The sequence below is a fragment of the Scyliorhinus torazame genome, chromosome 1 (genome assembly GCF_047496885.1).
Source record: "Scyliorhinus torazame isolate Kashiwa2021f chromosome 1, sScyTor2.1, whole genome shotgun sequence".
NCBI classification, from domain to species: domain Eukaryota; kingdom Metazoa; phylum Chordata; class Chondrichthyes; order Carcharhiniformes; family Scyliorhinidae; genus Scyliorhinus; species Scyliorhinus torazame.
Window position 1 is genome coordinate 22724225 of NC_092707.1, and position 27673 is coordinate 22751897.

The 27673-nt window shown below is 58.8% G+C and overlaps 1 long non-coding RNA gene across 1 annotated transcript in view; it reads right to left on the bottom strand.

Moving 5' to 3' along the window:
* LOC140429340 (uncharacterized) overlaps positions 1-16911 on the bottom strand; it is a 312337-nt gene extending 295426 nt beyond the window's left edge. The window contains exon 1 of the long non-coding RNA XR_011949044.1: positions 16434-16911. This is a non-coding gene — a long non-coding RNA (uncharacterized lncRNA). The remainder of the gene's footprint in view (positions 1-16433) is intronic.
* Positions 16912-27673: the final 10762 nt, after the last annotated feature.

Sequence of the window (27673 nt, forward strand, 5' to 3'; positions counted from 1 at the left end):
CCCACACACACTCCATTCACTCCACACACCCCCACCCACTCCATCCCCCCCACACACTCCACAACTCCCACCCACTCCATCCCCCCCACACACACTCCATCCACCCACCACACACTCCATCCCCCTACACACTCCATCCCCCCCACACACTCCAACCCACACCCCCACACACTCCAACCCCCCCCCCACACACACTCCATCCCCCCACACTCTCCATCCCCCCCACACAATCCATCCCCTCCACACACTCCATCCCCCCCACACACTCCATCCCCCCACACACACTCCATCCCCCCACACACACTCCAAACCCCCCACACACGCCAACACCCCCCCACACACTCCACCCCCCCACACACTCCACCCCCCTCACTCCACCCCCCCCACACACTCCAAGACCCCACACACACGCCAACACCCCCCCACACACTCCATCCCCCCCACACACTCCATCCCCCACACTCCATCCCGCCCCCCATACACACTCCACCCCCCCACACACACTCCATCCACCCCCACACACTCCACATCCCCCACACACTCCACCCCCCCACACACACTCCACCCCCAATCCACACACACTCCATTCCCCCCACACACTCCACCCCCCCCCACCCACTCCATCCCCCACCACACACTCCACACCCCCCACCCACTCCATCCCCCCCACACACACTCCATCCACCCACCACACACTCCACCCCCCTACACACTCCATCCCCCCGACACACTCCAACCCACACCCCCACACACTCCAACCCCCCCCCACACACACTCCATCCCCCCCACACACTCCATCCCCCCCCACACACTCCATCCCCCCCACACACACTCCAACCCCCCACACACACGCCAACACCCCCTCACACACTCCACCCACCCCCACACACTCCACCCCCCCACACTCCACCCCCCCCCACACTCCATCCCCCCCCACACACTCCAACCCCCCACACAAACCCCAACACCCCCCCACACACTCCATCTCCCCCACACACTCCATCCCCCCACACTCCATCCCGCCCCCCACACACACTCCACCCCCCCCACACACTCCATCCACTCCCCCCCCCACACTCCACCCCCCCCACACACTCCACCCACCCCCACACACTCCATCCACCCCCCCACACTCCACACACCCCACACACTCCATCCCCCCCCACACACTCCATCCCCCCCACACACTCCATCCCCCCACACACTCCACCCCCCGCACACACTCCATCCCCCCCACACACACTCCATCCCCCTCCCACACACACTCCATTCCCCCCCACACACACTCCACCCCCCCACACACACTCCAAACCCCCACACACACTCCAAACCCCCACACACACTCCAACCCCCCACACAGACTCCACCCCCCCACACACACTCCAACCCCCCACAGACACTCCATCCCCCCTACACACACACCATACCCCTCCCCCAACACACTCCATCCCCCACACACACTCCATACCCCCCACACACACTCCATCCCCCCACACACACTCCATACCCCCCACACACACTCCAGCCCCCCACACACACTCCACACCCCACACTCCATACCCCCCACACACACTCCACCCCCCACACAGACACCACCCCTCCCACACACACTCGGTCCCCCCACACACTCCATCCCCCCACACACACTCCACCCCCCCACACACTCCATCCCCCCCACACACACTCCATCCCCCCCACACACACTCCATCCCCCCCACACACACTCCACCCCCCCCCCACATACTCCACCCCCCCCACACACTCCACCCCCGACACACACTCCACCCCCCCCACACACTCCACCCCCCCCCACACACACTCCACCCCCAACCCACACACACTCCATTCCCCCCACACACTCCACACACCCCCACCCACTCCATCCCCCCCACACACTCTATCCCCCCCACACACACTCCAAACCCCCCCACACAATCCAACACCCCCCACACACTCCACCCCCCTCCACACACTCCACCCCCCCACACTCCACCCCCCCCACACACACTCCATCTACCCACCACACACTCCACCCCCCTACACACTCCATCCCCCCCATACACTCCAACCCCCACCCCCACACACTCCATCCCCCCACACTCCATCCAGCCCCCCATACACACTCCACCCCCCCACACACACTCCATCCACCCCCACACACTCCACACCCCCCACACACTCCACCCCCCCACACACACTCCACCCCCAATCCACACACACTCCATTCCCCCCACACACTCCACCCCCCCCACCCACTCCATCCCCCACCACACACTCCACACCCCCCACCCACTCCATCCCCCCCACACACACTCCATCCACCCACCACACACTCCACCCCCCTACACACTCCATCCCCCCGACACACTCCAACCCACACCCCCACACACTCCAACCCCCCCCACACACACTCCATCCCCCCCACACACTCCATCCCCCCCACACACTCCATCCCCCCCCACACACTCCATCCCCCCCACACACACTCCAACCCCCCACACACACGCCAACACCCCCTCACACACTCCACCCACCCCCACACACTCCACCCCCCCACACTCCACCCCCCCACACTCCATCCCACCCCACACACTCCAACCCCCCACACACACGCCAACACCCCCCCACACACTCCATCCCCCCCATACACTCCATCCCCCCACACTCCATCCCGCCCCCCACACACACTCCACCCCCCCCACACACTCCAACCACTCCCCCCCCCACACTCCACCCCCCCCACACATTCCACCCACCCCCACACACTCCATCCACCCCTCCACACTCCACCCCCCCCACACACTCCATCCCCCCCCACACACTCCATCCCCCCCACACACTCCATCCCCCCACACACTCCACACCCCCGCACACACTCCATCCCCCCCACACACTCCACCCCCCCACACACACACTCCATCCCCCTCCCACACACTCCATCCCCCTCCCACACACACTCCATTCCCCCCCACACACACTCCACCCCCCCACACACACTCCAAACCCCCACACACACTCCAAACCCCCACACACACTCCAACCCCCCACACAGACTCCACCCCCCCACACACACTCCAACCCCCCACAGACACTCCATCCCCCCTACACACACACCATACCCCTCCCCCAACACACTCCATCCCCCACACACACTCCATACCCCCCACACACACTCCATCCCCCCACACACACTCCATACCCCCCACACACACTCCAGCCCCCCACACACACTCCACACCCCACACTCCATACCCCCCACACACACTCCACCCCCCACACAGACACCACCCCTCCCACACACACTCGGTCCCCACACACACTCCATCCCCCCACACACACTCCACCCCCCCACACACTCCATCCCCCCCACACACACTCCATCCCCCCCACACACACTCCATCCCCCCCACACACACTCCACCCCCCCCACATACTCCACCCCCCCCACACACTCCACCCCCGACACACACTCCACCCCCCCACACACTCCACCCCCCCCACACACACTCCACCCCCAACCCACACACACTCCATTCCCCCCACACACTCCACACACCCCCACCCACTCCATCCCCCCCACACACTCTATCCCCCCCACACACACTCCAACCCCCCCCACACAATCCAACACCCCCCACACACTCCACCCCCCTCCACACACTCCACCCCCCCCACACTCCACCCCCCACACACACACTCCATCTACCCACCACACACTCCACCCCCCTACACACTCCATCCCCCCCATACACTCCAACCCACACCCCCACACACTCCAACCCCCCCCCCACACACACTCCATCCCCCCACACACTCCATCCCCCCCACACACTCCATCCCCCCCCCACACACTCCATCCCCCCTAACACTCCATCCCCCCCCACACACTCCATCCCCCCACACACACTCCAAACCCCCCACACACGCCAACACCCCCCCACACACTCCACCCCCCCCACACACTCCACACCCCCCCACTCTCCACCCACCCCACACACTCCAACACCCCACACACACGCCAACACCCCCCCACACACTCCATCCCCCCCACACACTCCATCCCCCCACACTCCATCCCGCCCCCCATACACACTCCACCCCCCCACAAACTCCATCCACCCCCACACACTCCACACCCCCCACACACTCCACCCCCCCCACACACACTCCACCCCCAACCCACACACACTCCAACCCCCCCCCACAGACTCCATCCCCCCCACACACTCCATCCCCCCCACACACTACATCCCCCCCACACACTCCATCCCCCCCCACACACTCCATCCCCCCACACACACTCCAACCCCCCACACACACGCCAACACCCCCTCACACACTCCACCCCCCCCACACACACCACCCCCCCACACTCCACCCCCCCCACACTCCACCCCCCCCCACACACTCCAACCCCCCACACACACGCCAACACCCCCCCACACACTCCATCCCCCCCACACACTCCATCCCCCCACACTCCAACCCGCCCCCCACACACACTCCACCCCCCCCCACAAACTCCATCCACCCCCCCCCACACTCCACCACCCCCCACACACTCCACCCACCCCCACACACTCCATCCACCCCCCCACACTCCACCCCCCCCACACAATCCATCCCCCCCCCACACACTCCATCCCCCCCACACACTCCATCCCCCCACACACTCCACCCCCCCGCGCACACTCCATCCCCCCCACACACTCCACCCCCCCCCACACACACTCCATCCCCCTCCCACACACACTCCATTCCCCCCCACACACACTCCACCCCCCCACACACACTCCAAACCCCCACACACACTCCAAACCCCCACACACACTCCAACCCCCCACACAGACTCCACTCCCCCACACACACTCCAACCCCCCACAGACACTCCATCCCCCCTACACACATACCATACCCCTCCCCCACACACTCCATCCCCCCCCACACACACTCCATTCCCCCCACACACACTCCATCCCCCCACACACACTCCATACCCCCCACACACACTCCAGCCCCCACACAGACACCACCCCTCCCAGACACACTCCGTCCCCCCACACACTCCATCCCCCCACACACACTCCACCCCCCCACACACTCCATCCCCCCCACACACACTCCATCCCCCCCACACACACTCCACCCCCCCACATACTCCACCCCCCACACACTCCACCCCCGACACACACTCCACCCCCCCCCCACACACTCCACCCCCCCCAAACACACTCCACCCCCAACCCACACACACTCCATTCCCCCCACACACTCCACACACCCCCACCCACTCCATCCCCCCCACACACTCTATCCCCCCCACACACACTCCAACCCCCCCCACACAATCCAACACCCCCCCACACACTCCACCCCCCCCACACACTCCACCCCCCCCACACTCCACCCCCCCCACACACTCCAACACCCCACACACACGCCAACACCCCCCCACACACTCCATCCCCCCCACAGACTCCATCCCCCCACACTCCATCCCGCCCCCCACACACACTCCACCCCCCCACACACATCCATCCACCTCCACACACTCCACCCCCCCACACACTCCTCCCCCGCCACACACTCCATCCCCCCCACACACTCCATCCCTCCCACACACTCCATCCCCCCCACACACACTCCATCCCCCCCACACACACTCCATCCCCCCCACACACACTCCATCCCCCCCACACACACTCCAACCCCCCACACACACGCCAACACCCCCTCACACACTCCACCCCCCCCACACTATCCACCCCCCCCCCACACTCCACCCCCCCCACACACATCAACCCCCCACACACACGCCAACACCCCCCCACACACTCCATCCCCCACACACTCCATCCCCCCACACACTCCATCCCCCCACACTCCATCCCGCCCCCCACACACACTCCATCCCCCCACACACTCCACCACCCCCCACACACTCCACCCACCCCCACACACTCCATCCACCCCCCCACACTCCACCCCCCCCACACACTCCATCCCCCCCCACACACTCCAGTCCCCCCACACACTCCAGTCCCCACACACTCCATTCCCCCCACACACTCCATTCCCCCCCACACACTCCATCCCCCCACACACTCCATCCCCCCACACACTCCACCCCCCCCACACACTCCATCCCCCTCCCACACACACTCCATTCCCCCCCACAAACACTCCACCCCCCCACACACACTCCATCCCCCCCCACACACACCATCCCCCCCACACACACACACTCCACCTCCCCACACACACTCCATCCCCCCACACACTCCACACCCACATACACACTCCAACTACCCCACACACACATTCCACCCCCCACCCACACACACTCCACCCCCCCACACACACACACTCCATCCCCCCCCACACACACACTCCATCCCCCCCCACACACACTCCAACCACCCCACACACTCCAACCCCCCACACTCCATCCCCCCCACACACACTCCATCCCCCCCACACACACTCCATCCCCCCCACACACACTCCACCCCCCCCACACACACTCCAACCCCCCACACACACTCCAACTACCCCACACACACATTCCACCCCCCACCCACACACACTCCACCCCCCCCCCACACACACACACTCCATCCCCCCCCCCACACACACACTCCATCCCCCCCACACACACTCCATCCCCCCCACACACACTCCAACCCCCCACACACACTCCAACCACCCCACACACTCCAACCCCCCACACTCCATCCCACCCACACACACTCCATCCCCCCACACACACTCCATCCCCCCCACACACACTCCACCCCCCCCACACACACTCCAACCCCCCACACACACGCCAACACCCCCCCACACACTCCATCCCCCCCACACACTCCATCCCCCCACACTCCATCCCCCCCACACACTCCATCCCCCCACACTCCATCCCGCCCCCCACACACACTCCACCCCCCCACACACACTCCATCCCCCCCACACACTCCATCCCCCCACACTCCATCCCGCCCCCCACACACACTCCACCCCCCCACACACACTCCAACCCCCCCACACACACTCCATCCCCCACACACACTCCATCCCCCCACACACACTCCACCCCCCCCACGCACACTCCAACCCCCCCACATACACTCCATCCCCCACACACACTCCATCCCCCCACACACACTCCATCCCCCCCACACACACTCCATCCCCCCCACACACACTCCATCCCCCCCACACACACTCCATCCCCCCACACTCCATCCCGCCCCCCACACACACTCCACCCCCTCCCACACACTCCATCCACCCCCCCCCACACTCCACCACCCCCCACACACTCCACCCACCCCCACACACTCCATCCCCCCACACACTCCACCCCCCGCACACACTCCATCCCCCCCACACACTCCACCCCCCCCCCCCACACACTCCATTCCCCTCCCACACACACTCCATTCCCCCCCACACACACTCCACCCCCCCACACACACTCCATTCCCCCCACACACTCCATCTCCCCCCACACACACACACTCCACCTCCCCACACACACTCCATCCCCCCCACACACTCCACCCCCACATACACACTCCAACTACCCCACACACACATTCCACCCCCCACCCACACACACTCCACCCCCCCCCCCCACACACACACTCCAACCACCCCACACACTCCAACCCCCCACACTCCATCCCCCCACACACACTCCAACCCCCCCACACACACTCCATCCCCCCCACACACACTCCACCCCTCACACACACACTCCACCCCCCCACACACACTCCACCCCCCCCACACACACTCCACCCCCCCCCACACACACTCCATCCCCCCCACACACGCTCCACCCCCCCACACACACTCCACCTGCCCACACACACACTCCAACCCCCCCCCACACCCACTCCACCCCCGCACACACACTCCATCCCCCCCCACACACACTCCATCCCCCCCCACACACACTCCATCCCCCCCACACACACTCCATCCCCCCCACACACATTCCATCCCCCTCACGCACTCCATCCCCCCCACTCTCCATCCCCCCCCACTCTCCACCCCCCTGACACACACTCCACCACCCCCCACACACACCCCATGCCCCCCACACACACTCCACCCCCCACACCCACTCCATCCCCCCCACGCACTCTATCCCCCCCACACACACTCCAACCCCCCCCACACAATCCAACACCCCCCCACACACTCCACCCCCCCCACACACTCCACCCCCCCCACACTCCACCCCCCCCACACACTCCAACACCCCACACACACGCCAACACCCCCCCACACACTCCATCCCCCCCACAGACTTCATCCCCCCACACTCCATCCCGCCCCCCACACACACTCCACCCCCCCACACACACTCCATCCACCTCCACACACTCAACCCCCCCCCACACACTCCTCCCCCGCCACACACTCCATCCCCCCCACACACTCCATCCCTCCCACACACTCCATCCCCCCCACACACACTCCATCCCCCCCACACACACTCCATCCCCCCCACACACACTCCATCCCCCCCACACACACTCCAACCCCCCACACACACGCCAACACCCCCTCACACACTCCACCCCCCCACACTATCCACCCCCCCCACACTCCACCCCCTCCACACACTCCAACCCCCCACACACACGCCAACACCCCCCCACACACTCCATCCCCCACACACTCCATCCCCCCACACACTCCATCCCCCCACACTCCATCCCGCCCCCCACACACACTCCATCCCCCCACACACTCCACCACCCCCCACACACTCCACCCACCCCCACACACTCCATCCACCCCCCCACACTCCACCCCCCCCACACACTCCATCCCCCCCCACACACTCCACCCCCCCCACACACTCCATCCCCCCCCACACACTCCAGTCCCCCCACACACTTCAGTCCCCCCACACACTCCATTCCCCCCACACACTCCATTCCCCCCCACACACTCCATCCCCCCACACACTCCATCCCCCCACACACTCCACCCCCCCCACACACTCCATCCCCCTCCCACACACACTCCATTCCCCCCCACACACACTCCACCCCCCACACACACTCCATCCCCCCCCCCCACACACACCATCCCCCCCACACACACACACTCCACCTCCCCACACACACTCCATCCCCCCACACACTCCACCCCCACATACACACTCCAACTACCCCACACACACATTCCACCCCCCACCCACACACACTCCACCCCCCTACACACACACTCCATCCCCCCCCACACACACACTCCACCCCCCCCCACACACACTCCAACCACCCCACACACTCCAACCCCCCACACTCCATCCCCCCCACACACACTCCATCCCCCCCACACACACTCCAACCCCCCCACACACACTCCACCCCCCCCCACACACACTCCAACCCCCCACACACACTCCAACTACCCCACACACACATTCCACCCCCCACCCACACACACTCCACCCCCCCCACACACACACACTCCATCCCCCCCCCCACACACACACTCCATCCCCCCCACACACACTCCATCCCCCCCACACACACTCCAACCCCCCACACACACTCCAACCACCCCACACACTCCAACCCCCCACACTCCATCCCACCCACACACACTCCATCCCCCCCACACACACTCCATCCCCCCCCACACACTCCATCCCCCCCACACACTCCATCCCCCCACACTCCATCCCCCCCACACACTCCATCCCCCCACACTCCATCCCGCCCCCCACACACACTCCACCCCCCCACACACACTCCATCCCCCCCACACACTCCATCCCCCCACACTCCATCCCGCCCCCCACACACACTCCACCCCCCCACACACACTCCAACCCCCCCACACACACTCCATCCCCCACACACACTCCATCCCCCCACACACACTCCACCCCCCCCACGCACACTCCAACCCCCCCACACACACTCCATCCCCCACACACACTCCATCCCCCCACACACACTCCATCCCCCCCACACACACTCCATCCCCCCCACACACACTCCATCCCCCCCACACACACTCCATCCCCCCCACACACTCCATCCCCCCACACTCCATCCCGCCCCCCACACACACTCCACCCCCTCCCACACACTCCATCCACCCCCCCCCCCACACTCCACCACCCCCCACACACTCCACCCACCCCCACACACTCCATCCCCCCACACACTCCACCCCCCGCACACACTCCATCCCCCCCACACACTCCACCCCCCCCACACACTCCATTCCCCTCCCACACACACTCCATTCCCCCCCACACACACTCCACCCCCCCACACACACTCCATTCCCCCCACACACTCCATCTCCCCCCACACACACACACTCCACCTCCCCACACACACTCCATCCCCCCCACACACTCCACCCCCACATACACACTCCAACTACCCCACACACACATTCCACCCCCCACCCACACACACTCCACCCCCCCCCACACACACACTCCATCCCCCCCCCACACACACTCCAACCACCCCACACACTCCAACCCCCCACACTCCATCCGCCCACACACACTCCAACCCCCCCACACACACTCCATCCCCCCCACACACACTCCACCCCCCACACACACACTCCACCCCCCCACACACACTCCACCCCCCCCACACAAACTCCACCCCCCCCCCCCACACACACTCCATCCCCCCCACACACGCTCCACCCCCCCACACACACTCCACCTCCCCACACACACACTCCAACCCCCCCCCACACCCACTCCACCCCCGCACACACACTCCATCCCCCCCCACACACACTCCATCCCCCCCCACACACACTCCATCCCCCCCACACACACTCCATCCCCCCCACACACATTCCATCCCCCTCACGCACTCCATCCCCCCCACTCTCCATCCCCCCCCACTCTCCACCCCCCTGACACACACTCAACCACCCCCCACACACACCCCATCCCCCCCACACACACTCCACCCCCCACACACACTCCATCCCCCCCACGCACTCCATCCCCCCCACGCACTCCATCCCCCCCACACACTTCATCCCCCCCTCACACTTCATCCCCCCCCCTCACACTTCATCCCCCCCCTCACACTTCATCCCCCACACACACTCCATCACCCCCATACACTCCACCCCCCCACACACTCCATCCACCCCCACACACACTCCATCCACCCCCCACACTCTCCATCCCCCCCACACACTCAATCCCCCCCACACACTCCACACCCCCACACACTCCACCCCCCACACAGACTCCAACCCCCCACACACTCCATCCCCCCCCACACTCCATCCCCCCGCACACACTCCAACCCCCTCACACACTCCATCCCCCCCTCACACAGCCCACCCCCCCACACACACACTCCATCCACCCCACACACACACTCCAACCCCCCCCCCACACGCCCCATCCACCCCCACACACTCCATCCCCCAGACACACTCCATCCCCCCCCCACACACACTCCATCCCCCCCCACACACACTCCATCCACTCCACACACTCCAACCCCCCACCCCACACACTCCATCCCCCCCACACACTCCATCCCCCCCACACACTCCATCCCCCCCACACACTCCATCCCTCCCCCACACACTCCATCCCCCCTCACACACACTCCATCCCCATCCCAACACACTACCCCGCCACACACACTCCATCCCCCCCACACACTCCATCCCCCCCACACACAATCCATCCCCCCCACACACTCCATCCCCCTCCCCACACACTCCTCCCCACACACACTCCATCCCCCACACACACTCCATCCCCCCCCCCACACACAATCCATCCCCCCCACACTCTCCATCCCACCCACACACACTCCATCCCTCCACACACACTCCATCCCCCCCCACACACTCCATCCCCCCCCACACACACACTCCTTCCCCCCACACACTCCATCCCCCCCCACACACACTCCATCCCCCACACACACTCCATCCCCCCCACACACACTCCATCCCCCCCACACACACGCCACCCCCCCACACACTCCACCCCCCCCACACACACACTCCACCCCCCCCACACACACCCTCCACCCCCCCACACACCCTCCACCCCCCCACACACACTCCACCCCCCCCACACACACTCCATCCCCCCCACACACACTCCATCCCCCCCACACTAACTCCATCCCCCCCACACACACGCCACCCCCCCACACACACACACACTCCATCCCCCACCCACCACACTCTCCACCCCCCCCCCACTACACACTCCATCCCCCCACACACACTCCATCCACCCCACACACTCTACCCCCCCACACACTCCACCCCCCCACACACTCCATCCCCCCCACACACTCCATCCCCCCACACACACTCCACCCCCCCACACACACTCCAAGCCCCCCACACACACTCCAACCCCCCCCCACGCACTCCATCCAGCCCCCACACACTCCAACCCCCCCCACACTCCATCCCCCCCCACACTCCATCCCCCCCCCACACTCCATCCCCCCCACACACTCCATCCCCCCCACACACTCCACCCCCCCCACACACTCCACCCCCCCACACACACTCCACCCACCCACACACACACACACACTCCATACCCCCACACACACTCTATCCCCCCACACACAATCCACCCCCCCACACACACTCCATCCTCCCCACACACTCCATCCACCCGCACACACTCCATCCCCCCACACACACTCCACCCCCCCCACACACACTCCATCCCCCCCACACACACTCCATCCCCCCCCACACACACTCCATCCCCCCCACACACTCCATCCCCCACACACACTCCACCCCCCCCACACACACTCCACCCCCCCCCACACACACTCCATCCCCCCCACACACATTCCACCCACCCACACACACACACGCTCCATACCCCCACCTTCTACACACACACACAGTGACCCCCCCGCCACACAAACTCCATACCACCCCCCTCACACACACACACACTTCATTCCACCCCCCACACACAGACACTCCAACAATTGCCCCAGTCTGCCCCCACCCCCACCTCTTCACCCCCTTGCCTGGCACGGGGCAGAGGGGGGAGAGTCACACTGTCATCAGCCTGACTCCCGTAAACCCTCCCCTCTGCACATGAAATGTGAGATTAAGGTCGTGTCTCTCCAACAACACAAACTTTGCAATGGAGGCAGTGGGGATAAGGGGCAAAGTTACAAGTAACGATAATCACCTCTTTCCCCTCCCACTTCTCTCCTGTGTGACACAGGGAATCTGGACTGATTCATATATAGATAGAAGGACAAATTAAGAGGATGGACAGTTAATGTGCGTGGGTGTGATTGAGCGAGGTGAGTATTTAGTGTGTGTGTGTTTATCAGTCTATCTGTGTGTGTGTGTGTGTCAGTCTGTGTTTATATTAGTCCATGTGTGTGTGTGTGTGTGTGCGTCAGTCTGTGTGTGCGTGTATCAGTCTGTGTGTGTATGTGTATCATTCTGTATGTGTGTGTATCTGTCTGTGTGTGTCTATCAGTCTGTGTGTGTGTCAGTCTGTGTGTGTGTATCAGTCTGTGTGTGTCTATCAGTATGTCTGTGTGTGTGTGTGTATCAATCTGTGTGAGTGCGTGTGTCAGGCTGTGTGTGTCTATCAGTCTGTGTGTGTCTATCAGTATGTCTGTATGTGTGTGTATCAATCTGTGTGTGTGTGTGTGTGTCAGGCTGTGTGTGTGTCAGGCTGTGTGTGTGTGTGTCAGGCTGTGTGTGTCTATCAGTCTGTGTGTGTGTCAGTCTGTGTCTGTCTATCAGGTGTGTGTGTGTCAGTCTGTGCGTGTCAGTCTGTGTGTATGTGCATCAGTCTGTGTGTGTCTATCAGTATGTGTGTGTGAGTGTGTATCAATCTGTGTGAGTGTGTGTCAGGCTGTGTGTGTGTGTCAGGCTGTGTGTGTGTGTCAGGCTGTGTGTGTGTGTCAGGCTATGTATGAGTGTGTCAGTCTGTGAGTGTGTCAGTCTGTCTGTGTGTCAGGCTGTGTGTCAGGCTGTGTGTCAGGTTGTGTGTCAGGTTGTGTGTCAGTCTGTGTGTGTGTCAGTCTGTGTGTGTGTCTGTCTGTGTGTCAGTCTGTGTGTGTGTGCGTGTCAGCCTGTGTGTAGGTCTGTCTGTGTATCAGTCTGTGAGTGTGTCAGTTTGTGTGTGTATCAGTCTGTACACTCTGTGTGTGTGTGTCAGTTTAATGTGTGTGTGTATATCAGTCTGTGTGTGTGTCAGTCTGTGAGTGTGTCAGTCTGTGTGTCAGTCTGTGTGTGGGTGTGTTAGTGTGTGTGTAGGGGCAGCACGGTAGCATTGTGGATAGCACAACTGCTTCACAGCTCCAGGGTCCCAGGTTCGATTCCGGTTTGGGTCACTGTCTGTGTGGAGTCTGCACATCCTCCCCGTGTATGCGTGGGTTTCCTCCGGGTGCTCCGTTTCCTCTCACAGACCAAAGATGTGCAGGTTAGGTGGATTGGCCATGATAAATTGCCCTTAGTGTCCAAAATTGCCTTTGGTGTTGGGTGGGGTTACTGGGTTATGAAGATAGGGTGGAGGTGTTGACCTTGGGTAGGGTGCTCTTTCCAAGAGCCGGTGCAGACTCAATGGGCCGAATGGCCTCCTTCTGCACTGTAAATTCTATGATCTATGTGTGTATATCAGTCTGTGTGTGTGTGTGTCAGTCTATCAGTCTGTGTGAGTGTATCAGTCTGTGTGTGTGTCAGTCTGTGCGAGTGTATCCGTTTGTGTGTCAGTCTGTCTGTGTGTGTATCAGTCTGTGTGTGAGTGTATCAATCTGAGTATGTCAGTCTGTGAGTGTGTCAGTCTGTGAGTGTGTCAGTCTGTGTGTGTGTGTCAGTCTGTGTGAGTGTATCAGTTTGTGAGTGTGTCAGTCTGCGAGTGTATCGGTTTGTGTGTGTGTCAGTCTGTGTGTGTGTGTATCAGTCTGTGTGTCAGTCTGTCTGTGTGTGTATCAGTCTGTGTGTGAGTGTATCAATCTGAGTATGTCAGTCTGTGTGTGTGTCAGTCTGTGTGAGTGTATCAGTTTGTGAGTGTGTCAGTCTGTGCGAGTGTATCAGTTTGTGTGTGTGTCAGTCTGTGTGTGTGTATCAGTCTGTGTGTCAGTCTGTCTGTGTGTGTATCAGTCTGTGTGTGAGTGTATCAATCTGAGTATGTCAGTCTGTGTGTGTGTCAGTCTGTGAGTGTGTCAGTCTGTGTGTGTGTGTCAGTCTGTGTGAGTGTATCAGTTTGTGAGTGTGTCAGTCTGTGCGAGTGTATCAGTTTGTGTGTGTGTCAGTCTGTGTGTGTGTGTGTATCAGTCTGTGTGTCAGTCTGTCTGTGTGTGAGTGTATCAATCTGAGTATGTCAGTCTGTGAGTGTGTCAGTCTGTGTGTGAGTGTGTGTATCAGTCTGTATGTGTGCCAGTCTGTGTGAGTGTATCAGTCTGTGAGTGTGTCAGTCTGTGTCAGTCTTTGTGTGAGTGTGTGTCAGTCTGTGTGTGTGTGTATCAGTGTGTGTGTCAGTCTGTGTGTATGTGTGTGTCAGTCAGTGAGTGTGTCAGTCTGTGTGAGTGTATCAGTCTGAGTGTGTGTGTGTGTCAGTCTGTGTGAGTGTATCAGTTTGTGAGTGTCAGTCTGTGTGAGTGTATCAGTTTGTGAGTGTGTCAGTCTGTGCGAGTGTATCAGTTTGTGTGTGTGTCAGTCTGTGTGTGTGTGTATCAGTCTGTGTGTCAGTCTGTCTGTGTGTGAGTGTATCAATCTGAGTATGTCAGTCTGTGAGTGTGTCAGTCTGTGTGTGAGTGTGTGTATCAGTCTGTGTGTGTGCCAGTCTGTGTGAGTGTATCAGTCTGTGAGTGTGTCAGTCTGTGTCAGTCTTTGTGTGAGTGTGTGTCAGTCTGTGTGTGTGTGTATCAGTGTGTGTGTCAGTCTGTGTGTATGTGTGTGTCAGTCAGTGAGTGTGTCAGTTTGTGTGTGTGTCAGTCTGTGTGAGTGTATCAGTCTGAGTGTGTGTGTGTGTCAGTCTGTGTGAGTGTATCAGTTTGTGAGTGTCAGTCTGTGTGAGTGTATCAGTTTGTGAGTGTGTCAGTCTGTGTGAGTGTATCAGTTTGTGTGTGTGTCAGTCTGTGTGTGTGTATCAATCTGAGTGTGTCAGTTTGTGTGTGTGTCAGTCTGTGTGAGTGTATCAGTATGTGAGTGTCAGTCTGTGTGAGTGTATCAGTTTGTGAGTGTGTCAGTCTCTGTGTGTATCAGTCTGTGAGTGTGTCAGTCTGTGTGTGTATCAGTCTGTGAGTCTGTGTGTCCCTATCGCGGATGCAGTAGGACCAAGCTGCTGCTGTTCCCTGTGTTACAAGCTGACACATTCAAGCTCAGTCTCTCCCCCCCCCCCCCCCCCCGGAGCCGGGCTTTGGAAACAAGTGCAATTCTCTCACCTGCTCCTGCTGGAAGACACGAACCTTCCCGGAAATTCCCGCAGCAACTGCAGCCTCGGAGTTCAAACACAGAGTGCAATATATATTTATATATGTAGATATAGAGAGCGGCTTCTCCTCGAGGATTCCGCTTCGAAATAAACCTCTCTCGCTCCAAATCCCAGTCGCCTCTGTCCAGAGAGACAGATCCACACCGTTTGTCCCAATCGCACCAACTCTGAACAGGCACCGCAGCAGTTCTGGGACTTAGCGGATCTAGGCTCCTGTTTAGGATGAAGGGAGAGTCCCAGTCTCCAGGAGTTAGCTGTCTGCCTCCATTTACAGTCACATCTGGAAGGTGGCAAAGCTGCCTTGTCCGGGAGTCTATCCCCTTATCCTCCCAAAGCCCGCTGTCGCCTCCTTGCCAGCCTCTCGGTCTCTCCCTCCCTTGGTTCAAGCCCCGTTCTGTGGGATGTGCCAGAATTCAAACCGGCAGCTCCTCGGCACTCGCACCACTAGCGTTCAGCAGGCAGAGGTGTCTCTATAGTCACAGCACTTAAAGCAAGCCCAGCATTGACACCCCCCGCCCCCCAATCCCTCCCTTCCTCCTCCCCCCTCCCTCCAACTTCACCCTCTACACCGAAAAAATAAACAATCTTCCAAACTGTACCGCAATGTTCACTCCAAACCCCCAGCAATGGGTCTGTCCTTCAATGTTCCCCAAACCCCCAGCAATGGGTCTGACCCTCAATGTTCGCCCCAAACCCCCAGCAATGGGTCTGTCCCTCAATGTTCACTCCAAACCCCCAGCAATGGGTCTGTCCCTCAATGTTCCCCAAACCCCCAGCAATGGGTCTGACCCTCAATGTTCTCTCCAAACCCCCAGCTATGGGCCTGTCCCTCAATGTTCACTCCAAACCCCCAGCAATGGGTCTGCCCCTCAATGTTCCCCAAACCCCCAGCAATGGGTCTGACCCTCAATGTTCTCTCCAAACCCCCAGCAATGGGTCTGTCCCTCAATGTTCACTCCAAACCACCAGGAATTGGTCTGTCCCTCAATATTCCCTCCAAACCCCCAGCAATGGGTCTGTCACTCAATGTTCCACAAACCCCCAGCAATGGGTCTGTCCCTCAATGTTCACTGCAAACCTCCAGCAATGGGTCTGTCCCTCAATGTTCACTCCAAACTCCCAGCAATCGGTCTGTCCCTCAATGTTCACTCCAAACTCCCAGCAATGGGTCTGTCCCTCAATGTTCCCCAAACTCCCAGCAATGGGTCTGTCCCTCAATGTTCACTCCAAACCCCCAGCAATGGGTCTGTCCCTCCATGTTCCCTCCAAACTCCCAGCAATGGGTCTGTCCCTCAATGTTCCCCAAACCCCCAGGAATGGGACTGTCCCTCAATGTTCCCCAACACCCCAGCATTGGGTCTGTCCCTCAGTGTGCACTCCAAACCCCCAGCAATGGGTCTGTCCCGCAATGTTCCCCAAACCCACAGCAATGGGTCTGTCCCTCAATTTTCCCCAAACCCCCAACAATGGGTCTGTCCCTCAACGTTCACTCCAAACCCCCAGCAATGGGTCTGTCACTCAATGTTTCCCAAATCCCCAGCAATGGGTCTGTCCCTCAATGTTCCCCAAACCCCCAGCAATGGGTCTGTCCCTCAATGTTCCCCCCAAACCAACAGCAATGGGTCTGTCCCTCAATGTTCCCTCCAAACCCCCAGCAATGGGTCTGTCCCGCAATGTTCGCCCCAAACCCCCAGCAATGGGTCTGTCCCTCAATGTTCACTCCAAACCCCCAGCAATGGGTCTGTCCCTCAATGTTCCCCAAACCCCCAGCAATGGGTCTGACCCTCAATGTTCTCTCCAAACCCCCAGCAATGGGCCTGTCCCTCAATGTACACTCCAAACCCCCAGCAATGGGTCTGCCCCTCAATGTTCCCCAAACCCTCAGCAATGGGTCTGTCCCTCAATGTTCACTCCAAACCACCAGGAATTGGTCTGTCCCTCAATATTCCCTCCAAACCCCCAGCAATGGGTCTGTCCCTCAATGTTCCCCAAACCCCCAGCAATGGGTCTGTCACTCAATGTTCCACAAACCCCCAGCAATGGGTCTGTCCCTCAATGTTCACTGCAAACCTCCAGCAATGGGTCTGTCCCTCAATGTTCACTCCAAACTCCCAGCAATCGGTCTATCCCTCAATGTTCACTCCAAACTCCCAGCAATGGGTCTGTCCCTCAATGTTCCCCAAACTCCCAGCAATGGGTCTGTCCCTCAATGTTCACTCCAAACCCCCAGCAATGGGTCTGTCCCTCAATGTTCACTCCAAACTCCCAGCAATCGGTCTATCCCTCAATGTTCACTCCAAACTCCCAGCAATGGGTCTGTCCCTCAATGTTCCCCAAACTCCCAGCAATGGGTCTGTCCCTCAATGGTCACTCCAAACCCCCAGCAATGGGTCTGTCCCTCCATGTTCCCTCCAAACTCCCAGCAATGGGTCTGTCCCTCAATGTTCCCCAAACCCCCAGGAATGGGACTGTCCCTCAATGTTCCCCAACACCCCAGCATTGGGTCTGTCCCTCAGTGTGCACTCCAAACCCCCAGCAATGGGTCTGTCCCGCAATGTTCCCCAAACCCACAGCAATGGGTCTGTCCCTCAATTTTCCCCAAACCCCCAACAATGGGACTGTCCCTCAACGTTCACTCCAAACCCCCAGCAATGGGTCTGTCACTCAATGTTTCCCAAACCCCCAGCAATGGGTCTGTCCCTCAATGTTCCCCAAACCCCCAGCAATGGGTCTGTCCCTCAATGTTCCCCCCAAACCAACAGCAATGGGTCTGTCCCTCAATGTTCCCTCCAAACCCCCAGCAATGGGTCTGTCCCGCAATGTTCACTCCAAACTCCCAGCAAATGGTCTGTGCCTCAATGTTCCCTCCAAACGCCCAGCAATGGGTCTGCCCAGCAATGTTCACTCCAAACCCCCAGCAATGGGTCTGTCCCTCCATGTTCCCTCCAAACTCCCAGCAATGGGTCTGTCCCTCAATGTTCCCCAAACACCCAGGAATGGGTCTGTACCTAAATGTTCATTCCAAACACCCAGCAACGGGTCTGTCCCTCAATGTTCCCCAACCCCCCAGCAATGGGTCTGTCCCTCAGTGTGCACTCCAAACCCCCAGCAATGTGTCTGTCCCTCAATTTTCCCCAAAGCCCCAACAATGGGTCTGTCCCTCAATGTTCACTCCAAACCCCCAGCAATGGGTCTCTCCCTCAATGTTCCCCAAACCCACAGCAATGCGTCCGTCCGTCAATGTTCCCTCCAAACCCGCAGCAATGAGTCTGTCCCTCAATGTTCACTCCAAACTCCCAGCAATGGGTCTGTCCCTCAATGTTCCCTCCAAACCCCCAGCAATAGGTCTGCCCCTCAATGTTCACTCCAAACCCCCAGCAATGGGTCAGTACCTCAATGTTCACTCCAAACCCCTAGCAATGGGCCTGTCCCTCAGTGTGCACTCAAAACCCCCAGCAATGGGTCTGTCCCGCAATGTTCCCCAAACCCCCAGCACTGGGTCTGTCCCTCAATTTTCCCCAAACCCCCAACAATGGGTCTGTCCCTCAACGTTCACTCCAAACCCCGAGCTATGGGTCTGTCCCTCAATGTTTCCCAAACCCCCAGAAATGGGTCTGTCCCTCAATGTTCCCCAAATCCCCAGCAATGGGTCTGTCCCTCAATGTTCACTCCAAACCCCCAGCAATGAGTCTGTCCCTCAATGTTCCCCAAACCCCCAACAATGTGTCTGTCCCTCAATGTTCACTCCAAGCCCCTAGAAATGGGTCTGCCCCTCAATGTTCCCCAAACCACCAGCAATGGGTCTGTCCCTCAATGTTCACTGCAAACCTCCAGCAATGGGTCTGTCCCTCAATGTTCACTCCAAACCCCCAGAAATGGGTCTGTCCCTCCATGTTCCCTCCAAACTCCCAGCAATGGGTCTGTCCCTCAATGTTCCCCAAACCCCCAGGAATGGGTCTGTACCTAAATGTTCACTCCAAACAACCAGCAACGGGACTGTCCCTCAATGTTCGCCAACCTCCCAGCATTGGGTCTGTCCCTCAGTGTGCACTCCAAACCCCCAGCAATGGGCCTGTCCCGCAATGTTCCCTGAACGCCCAGCAATGGGTCTGTCCCTCAATTTTCCCCAAACCCCCAACAATGGGTCTGTCCCTCAACGTTCACTCAAAACCCCGAGCAATGGGTCTGTCCCTCAATGATTTCCAAACCCCCAGCAATGGGTCTGCCCCTCAATGTTCCCCAAATCCCCAACAATGGGTCTGTCCCTCAATGTTCCCCCCAAACCCCCAGCAATGGGTCTGTCCCTCAATGTTCCCCCCAAACCCCCAGCAATGGGTCTGTCCCTCAATGTTCCCCCCAAACCCACAGCAATGGGTCTGTCCCTCAATGTTCCCTCCAAACCCCCAGCAATGGGTCTGTCCCGCAATGTTCACTCCAAACTCCCAGCAATGGGTCTGTCCCTCAATGTTCCCTCCAAACCCCCAGCAATGGGTCTGTCCCTCAATGTTCCCCAAACCCCCAGGAATGGGTCTGTCCCTCAACGTTCCCCAAATCCTTATCAATGCGTATGTCCCTCAATGTTCACTCCAAACACCCAGCCATGGGTCTGTCCCTCAATGTTCACCCCAAACACCCAGCAATGTGTCTGTCCCTCAATGTTCCCCAAACCCCCAACAATGGGTCTGTCCCTCAATGTTCCCTCCAAACGCCCAGCAATGGGTCTGCCCATCAATGTTCACTCCAAACCCCCAGCAATGGGTCTGTCCCTCCATGTTCCCTCCAAACTCCCAGCAATGGGTCTGTCCCTCAATGTTCCCCAAACACCCAGGAATGGGTCTGTACCTAAATGTTCATTCCAAACACCCAGCAACGGGTCTGTCCCTCAATGTTCCCCAACCCCCCAGCAATGGGTCTGTCCCTCAGTGTGCACTCCAAACCCCCAGCAATGTGTCTGTCCCTCAATTTTCCCCAAAGCCCCAACAATGCGTCTGTCCCTCAATGTTCACTCCAAACCCCCAGCAATGGGTCTCTCCCTCAATGTTTCACAAACCCCCAGCAATGGGTCTGTCCCTCAATGTTCCCCAAACCCACAGCAATGCGTCCGTCCGCCAATGTTCCCTCCAAACCCGCAGCAATGAGTCTGTCCCTCAATGTTCACTCCAAACTCCCAGCAATGGGTCTGTCCCTCAATGTTCCCTCCAAATCCCCAGCAATGGGTCTGCCCCTCAATGTTCACTCCAAACCCCCAGCAATGGGTCTGTACCTCAATGTTCACTCCAAACCCCCAACAATGGGCCTGTCCCTCAGTGTGCACTCCAAACCCCCAGCAATGGGTCTGTCCCGCAATGTTCCCCAAACCCCCAGCAATGGGTCTGTCCCTCAATTTTCCCCAAACCCCCAACAATGGGTCTGTCCCTCAACGTTCACTCCAAACCCCGAGCAATGGGTCTGTCCCTCAATGTTTCCCAAACCCCCAGCAATGGTTCTGTCCCTCAATGTTCCCCAAATCCCCAGCAATGGGTCTGTCCCTCAATGTTCCCCCAACCCCCAGCAATGGGTCTGTCCCTCAATGTTCACTCCAAACCCCCAGCAATGGGTCTGTCCCTCAATGTTCCCCAAACCCCCAACAATGTGTCTGTCCCTCAATGTTCACTCCAAGCCCCCAGAAATGGGCCTGTCCCTCAATGTTCCCCAAACCACCGGCAATGGGTCTGTCCCTCAATGTTCACTGCAAACCTCCAGCAATGGGTCTGTCCCTCAATGTTCACTCCAAACCCCCAGCAATGGGTCTGTCCCTCCATGTTCCCTCCAAACTCCCAGCAATGGGTCTGTCCCTCAATCTTGCCCAAACACCCAGGAATGGGTCTGTACCTAAATGTTCACTCCAAACACCCAGCAACGGGACTGTCCCTCAATGTTCCCCAACCCCCCAGCATTGGGTCTGTCCCTCAGTGTGCACTCCAAACCCCCAGCAATGGGTCTGTCCCGCAATGTTCCCTGAACGCCCAGCAATGGGTCTGTCCCTCAATGTTCCCCCAAACCCCCAACAATGGGTCTGTCCCTCAACGTTCACTCTAAACCCCGAGCAATGGGTCTGTCCCTCAATGTTCCCCCCAAACCCCCAGCAATGGGTCTGTCCCTCAATGTTCCCCCCAAACCCACAGCAATGGGTCTGTCCCTCAATGTTCACTCCAAACCCCCAGCAATGGGTCTGTCCCTCAATTTTCCCCCAAACCCCCAACAATGGGTCTGTCCCTCAACGTTCACTCTAAACCCCGAGCAATGGGTCTGTCCCTCAATGTTCCCCCCAAACCCCCAGCAATGGGTCTGTCCCTCAATGTTCCCCCCAAACCCCCAGCAATGGGTCTGTCCCACAATGTTCACTTCAAATTCCCAGCACTGAGTCTGTCCCCCAATGTTCACTCCAAACCCCCAGCAATAGGTCTGTCCCTCAATGTTCCCCAAACCCCCAGCAATGGGTCTGTCCCTCAATGTTCCCCAAACCCCGACAAATGTGTCTGTCCCTCAATGTTCCCCAAACTCCCAGCAATCGGTCTGTATCTCAATGTTCACTCCAAACCTCCAGCAATGAGTCTGTCCCTCAATGTTCACTCCAAACTCCCAGCAATGGGTGTGTCTCTCAATGTTCCCCAAATCCCCAGCAATGGGCCTGTCCCTCAATGTTCACTGCAAACTGCCAGCAATGGGTCTGTCCCTCAATGTTCTCTCCAAACTCCCAGCAATGGGTCTGTCCCTCAATGTTCCCTCCAAACTCCAAGCAATGTGCCTGTCCCTCAATGTTCACTCCAAACTCCCAGCAATGGGTCGGTCCCTCAATGTTCCCCAAACCCCCAGCAATGGGTCTGACCCTCAATGTTCTCCCCAAACCCCCAGCAATGGGTCTGTCCCTCAATGTTCCCTCCAAACCCCCAGCAATGGGTCTGTCCCTCAATGTTCCCCAAACCCCCAGCAATTGGTCTGTCACTCATTGTTCCACAAAACCCCAGCAATGGGTCTGTCCCTCAATGTTCCCCAAATCCCCAGCAATGGGTCTGTCCCTCAATGTTCACTGCAAACCTCCAGCAATGGGTCTGTCCCTCAATGTTCACTCCAAACCCCCAGCAATGGGTCTGTCCCTCCATGTTCCCTCCAAACTCCCAGCAATGGGTCTGTCCCTCAATGTTCCCCAAACCCCCAGGAATGGGTCTGTACCTAAATGTTCACTCCAAACACCCAGCAACGGGACTGTCCCTCAATGTTCCCCAACCCCCCAGCATTTGGTCTGTCCCTCAGTGTGCACTCCAAATCCCCAGCAATGGGTCTGTCCCGCAATGTTCCCCAAACCCCCAGCAATGGGTCTGTCCCTCAATGTTCCCCAAACCCACAACAATGGGTCTGTCCCTCAACGTTCACTCCAAACCCCCAGCAATGGGTCTGTCCCTCAATGTTTCCCAAACCCCCAGCAATGGGTCTGTCCCTCAATGTTCCCCAAACCCCCAGCAATGTGTCTGTCCCTCAATGTTCCCCAAACCAACAGCAATGGGTCTGTCCCGCAATGTTCACTCCAAACTCCCAGCAAATGGTCTGTCCCTCAATGTTCCCTCCAAACCTGCTGCAATGGGTCTGTCCCTCCATGTTCCCTCCAAACTCCCAGCAATGGGTCTGTCCCTCAATGTTCCCCAAACCAACAGCAATGGGTCTGTCCCGCAATGTTCACTCCAAACCCCCAGCAATGGGTCTGCCCCTCAATGTTCACCCCAAACCCCCAGCAATGGGTCTGTACCTCAATGTTCACTCCAAACCCCCAGCAATGGGCCTGTCCCTCAATGTTCCCCAAACCCCCAGCAATGGGTCTGTCCCTCAATGTTCCCCAAACCCCCAGCAATGGGTCTGTCCCTCAATGTTCCCCCCAACCCCCAGCAATGGGTCTGTCCCTCAATGTTTCAAAAACCCCCAGCAATGGGTATGTCCCTCAATGTTCCCCAAACCAACAGCAATGGGTCTGTCAGTCAATGTTCCCTCCAAACCTGCAGCAATGAGTCTGTCCCTCAATGTTCACTCCAAACTCCCAGCAATGGGTCTGTCCCTCAATGTTCCCTCCAAACCCCCAGCAATGGGTCTGCCCCTCAATGTTCACCCCAAAACCCCAGCAATGGGTCTGTACCTCAATGTTCACTCCAAACCCCCAGCAATGGGTCTGTCCCTCCATGTTCCCTCCAAACTCCCAGCAATGGGTCTGTCCCTCAGTGTGCACTGCAAACCCCCAGCAATGTGTCTGTCCCTCAATTTTCCCCAAACCCCCAACAATGGGTCTGTCCCTCAATGTTCACTCCAAACCCCCAGCAATGGGTCTCTCCCTCAATGTATCACAAACCCCCCGCAATGGGTTTGTCCCTCAATGTTCCCCAAACCCCCAGCAATGGGTCTGTCCCTCAAAGTTCCCCCAAACCCCCAGCAATGGGTCCGTCCGTCAATGTTCCCTCCAAACCCGCAGCAATGAGTCTGTCCCTCAATGGTCACTCCAAACTCCCAGCAATGGGTCTGTCCCTCAATGTTCCCTCCAAACCCCCAGCAATTGGTCTGCCCCTCAATGTTCGCTCCAAACCCCCAGCAATGGGTCTGTCCCTCAATGTTCCCCAAACGCCCAGCAATGGGTCGGTCCTTCAATGTTCCCCAAACCCCCAGCAATGGGTCTGTCCCTCAATGTTCCCCAAACGCCCAGCAATGGGTCGGTCCCTCAATGTTCCCCCCAACCCCCAGAAATGGGTCTGTCCCTCAATGTTCCCTCCAAACCCCCAGCAATGGGTCTGTCCCTCAATGTTCACTCCAAACTCCCAGCAATGGGTCTGTCCCTGAATGGTCCCTTCAAACTCACAGCAATGTGTCTGTCTCTCAATGTTCCCTCCAAACTCCAAGCAATGTGCCTGTCCCTCAATGTTCACTCCAAACCCCCAACAATGGGTCTGTCCCTCAATGTTCACTCCAAACCCCCAGCAATGGGTCTCTCCCTCAATGTATCACAAACCCCCCGCAATGGGTTTGTCCCTCAATGTTCCCCAAACCCCCAGCAATGGGTCTGTCCCTCAAAGTTCCCCCAAACCCCCAGCAATGGGTCCGTCCGTCAATGTTCCCTCCAAACCCGCAGCAATGAGTCTGTCCCTCAATGTTCACTCCAAACTCCCAGCAATGGGTCTGTCCCTCAATGTTCCCTCCAAACCCCCAGCAATGGGTCTGTCCCTCAATGTTCCCCAAACGCCCAGCAATGGGTCGGTCCTTCAATGTTCCCCAAACCCCCAGCAATGGGTCTGTCCCTCAATGTTCCCCAAACGCCCAGCAATGGGTCGGTCCCTCAATGTTCCCCCCAACCCCCAGAAATGGGTCTGTCCCTCAATGTTGCCTCCAAACCCCCAGCAATGGGTCTGTCCCTCAATGTTCACTCCAAACTCCCAGCAATGGGTCTGTCCCTGAATGGTCCCTTCAAACTCCCAGCAATGGGTCTGTCCCTGAATGGTCCCTTCAAACTCCCAGCAATGGGTCTGTCCCTGAATGGTCCCTTCAAACTCACAGCAATGTGTCTGTCTCTCAATGTTCCCTCCAAACTCCCAGCAATGGGTCTGTACCACAATGTGCACTCCAAGCCCCCAGCAATGGGTCTGTCCCTCAATGTTCCCCAAACCCCCAGCAATGGGTCTGTCCCTCAATGTTCCCCAAACGCCCAGCAATGGGTCGGTCCCTCAATGTTCCCCCCAACCCCCAGAAATGGGTCTGTCCCTCAATGTTCCCTCCAAACTCCCAGCAATGGGTCTGTCCCTGAATGGTCCCTTCAAACTCACAGCAATGTGTCTGTCTCTCAATGTTCCCTCCAAACTCCCAGCAATGGGTCTGTCCCTGAATGGTCCCTTCAAACTCACAGCAATATGTCTGTCTCTCAATGTTCCCTCCAAACTCCAAGCAATGTGCCTGTCCCTCAATGTTCACTCCAAACTACCAGCAATGGGTCTGTCCCTCAATGTTCACTCCAAACTCCCAGCAATGTGTCTGTCCCTGAATGTCCACTCCAAACCCCCAGCAATGGGTTTGTCCCTCAATGTTCCCTCCAAACCCCCAGCAATGGGTCTGTCCCTCAATGTTCACTCCAAACTCCCAGCAATGGTCTGTCGCTCAATGTCCACTCCAAACCTCCAGCAATGGGTTTGTCCCTCAATGTTCCCTCCAAACCCCCAGCAATGGGTCTGTCCCTCTATGTTCCCTCCAAACTCCCAGCAATGGGTCTGTCATTCAATGTTCCCCAAACCCCCCGGAATGGGTCTGTACCTAAATGTTCACTCCAATCACCCAGCAACGGGTCTGTCCCTCAATGTTCCCATACCCCCCAGTAATGGGTCTGTCCCTCAGTGTGCGCTCCAAACCCCCAGCAATGGATCTGTCCCTCAATGTTCCCCAAACCCCCAGGAATGGGTCTGTACCTAAATGTCCACTCCAAACACCCAGCAATGGGTCTGTCCCTCAATGTTCCCCAACCCCCCAGCATTGTGTCTGTCCCTCAGTATGCACTCCAAACCCCCAGCAATGTGTCTGTCCCTCAATTTTCCCCAAACCCCCAACAATGGGTCTGTCCCTCAATGTTCACTCCAAACCCCCAGCAATGGGTCTCTCCCTCAATGTATCACAAACCCCCCGCAATGGGTTTGTCCCTCAATGTTCCCCAAACCCCCAGCAATGGGTCTGTCCCTCGAAGTTCCCCCAAACCCCCAGCAATGGGTCCGTCCGTCAATGTTCCCTCCAAACCCGCAGCAATGAGTCTGTCCCTCAATGTTCCCTCCAAACCCCCAGCAATGGGTCTGTCCCTCAATGTTCCCTCCAAACTCCCAGCAATGGGTCTGCCCCTCAATGTTCGCTCCAAACCCCCAGCAATGGGTCTGTCCCTCAATGTTCACTCCAAACTCCCAGCAATGTGTCTGTCCCTGAATGTCCACTCCAAACCCCCAGCAATGGGTTTGTCCCTCAATGTTCCCTCCAAACCCCCAGCAATGGGTCTGTCCCTCAATGTTCACTCCAAACTCCCAGCAATGGTCTGTCGCTCAATGTCCACTCCAAACGACCAGCAATGGGTTTGTCCCTCAATGTCCACTCCAAACCCCCAGCAATGGGTTTGTCCCTCTATGTTCCCTCCAAACTCCCAGCAATGGG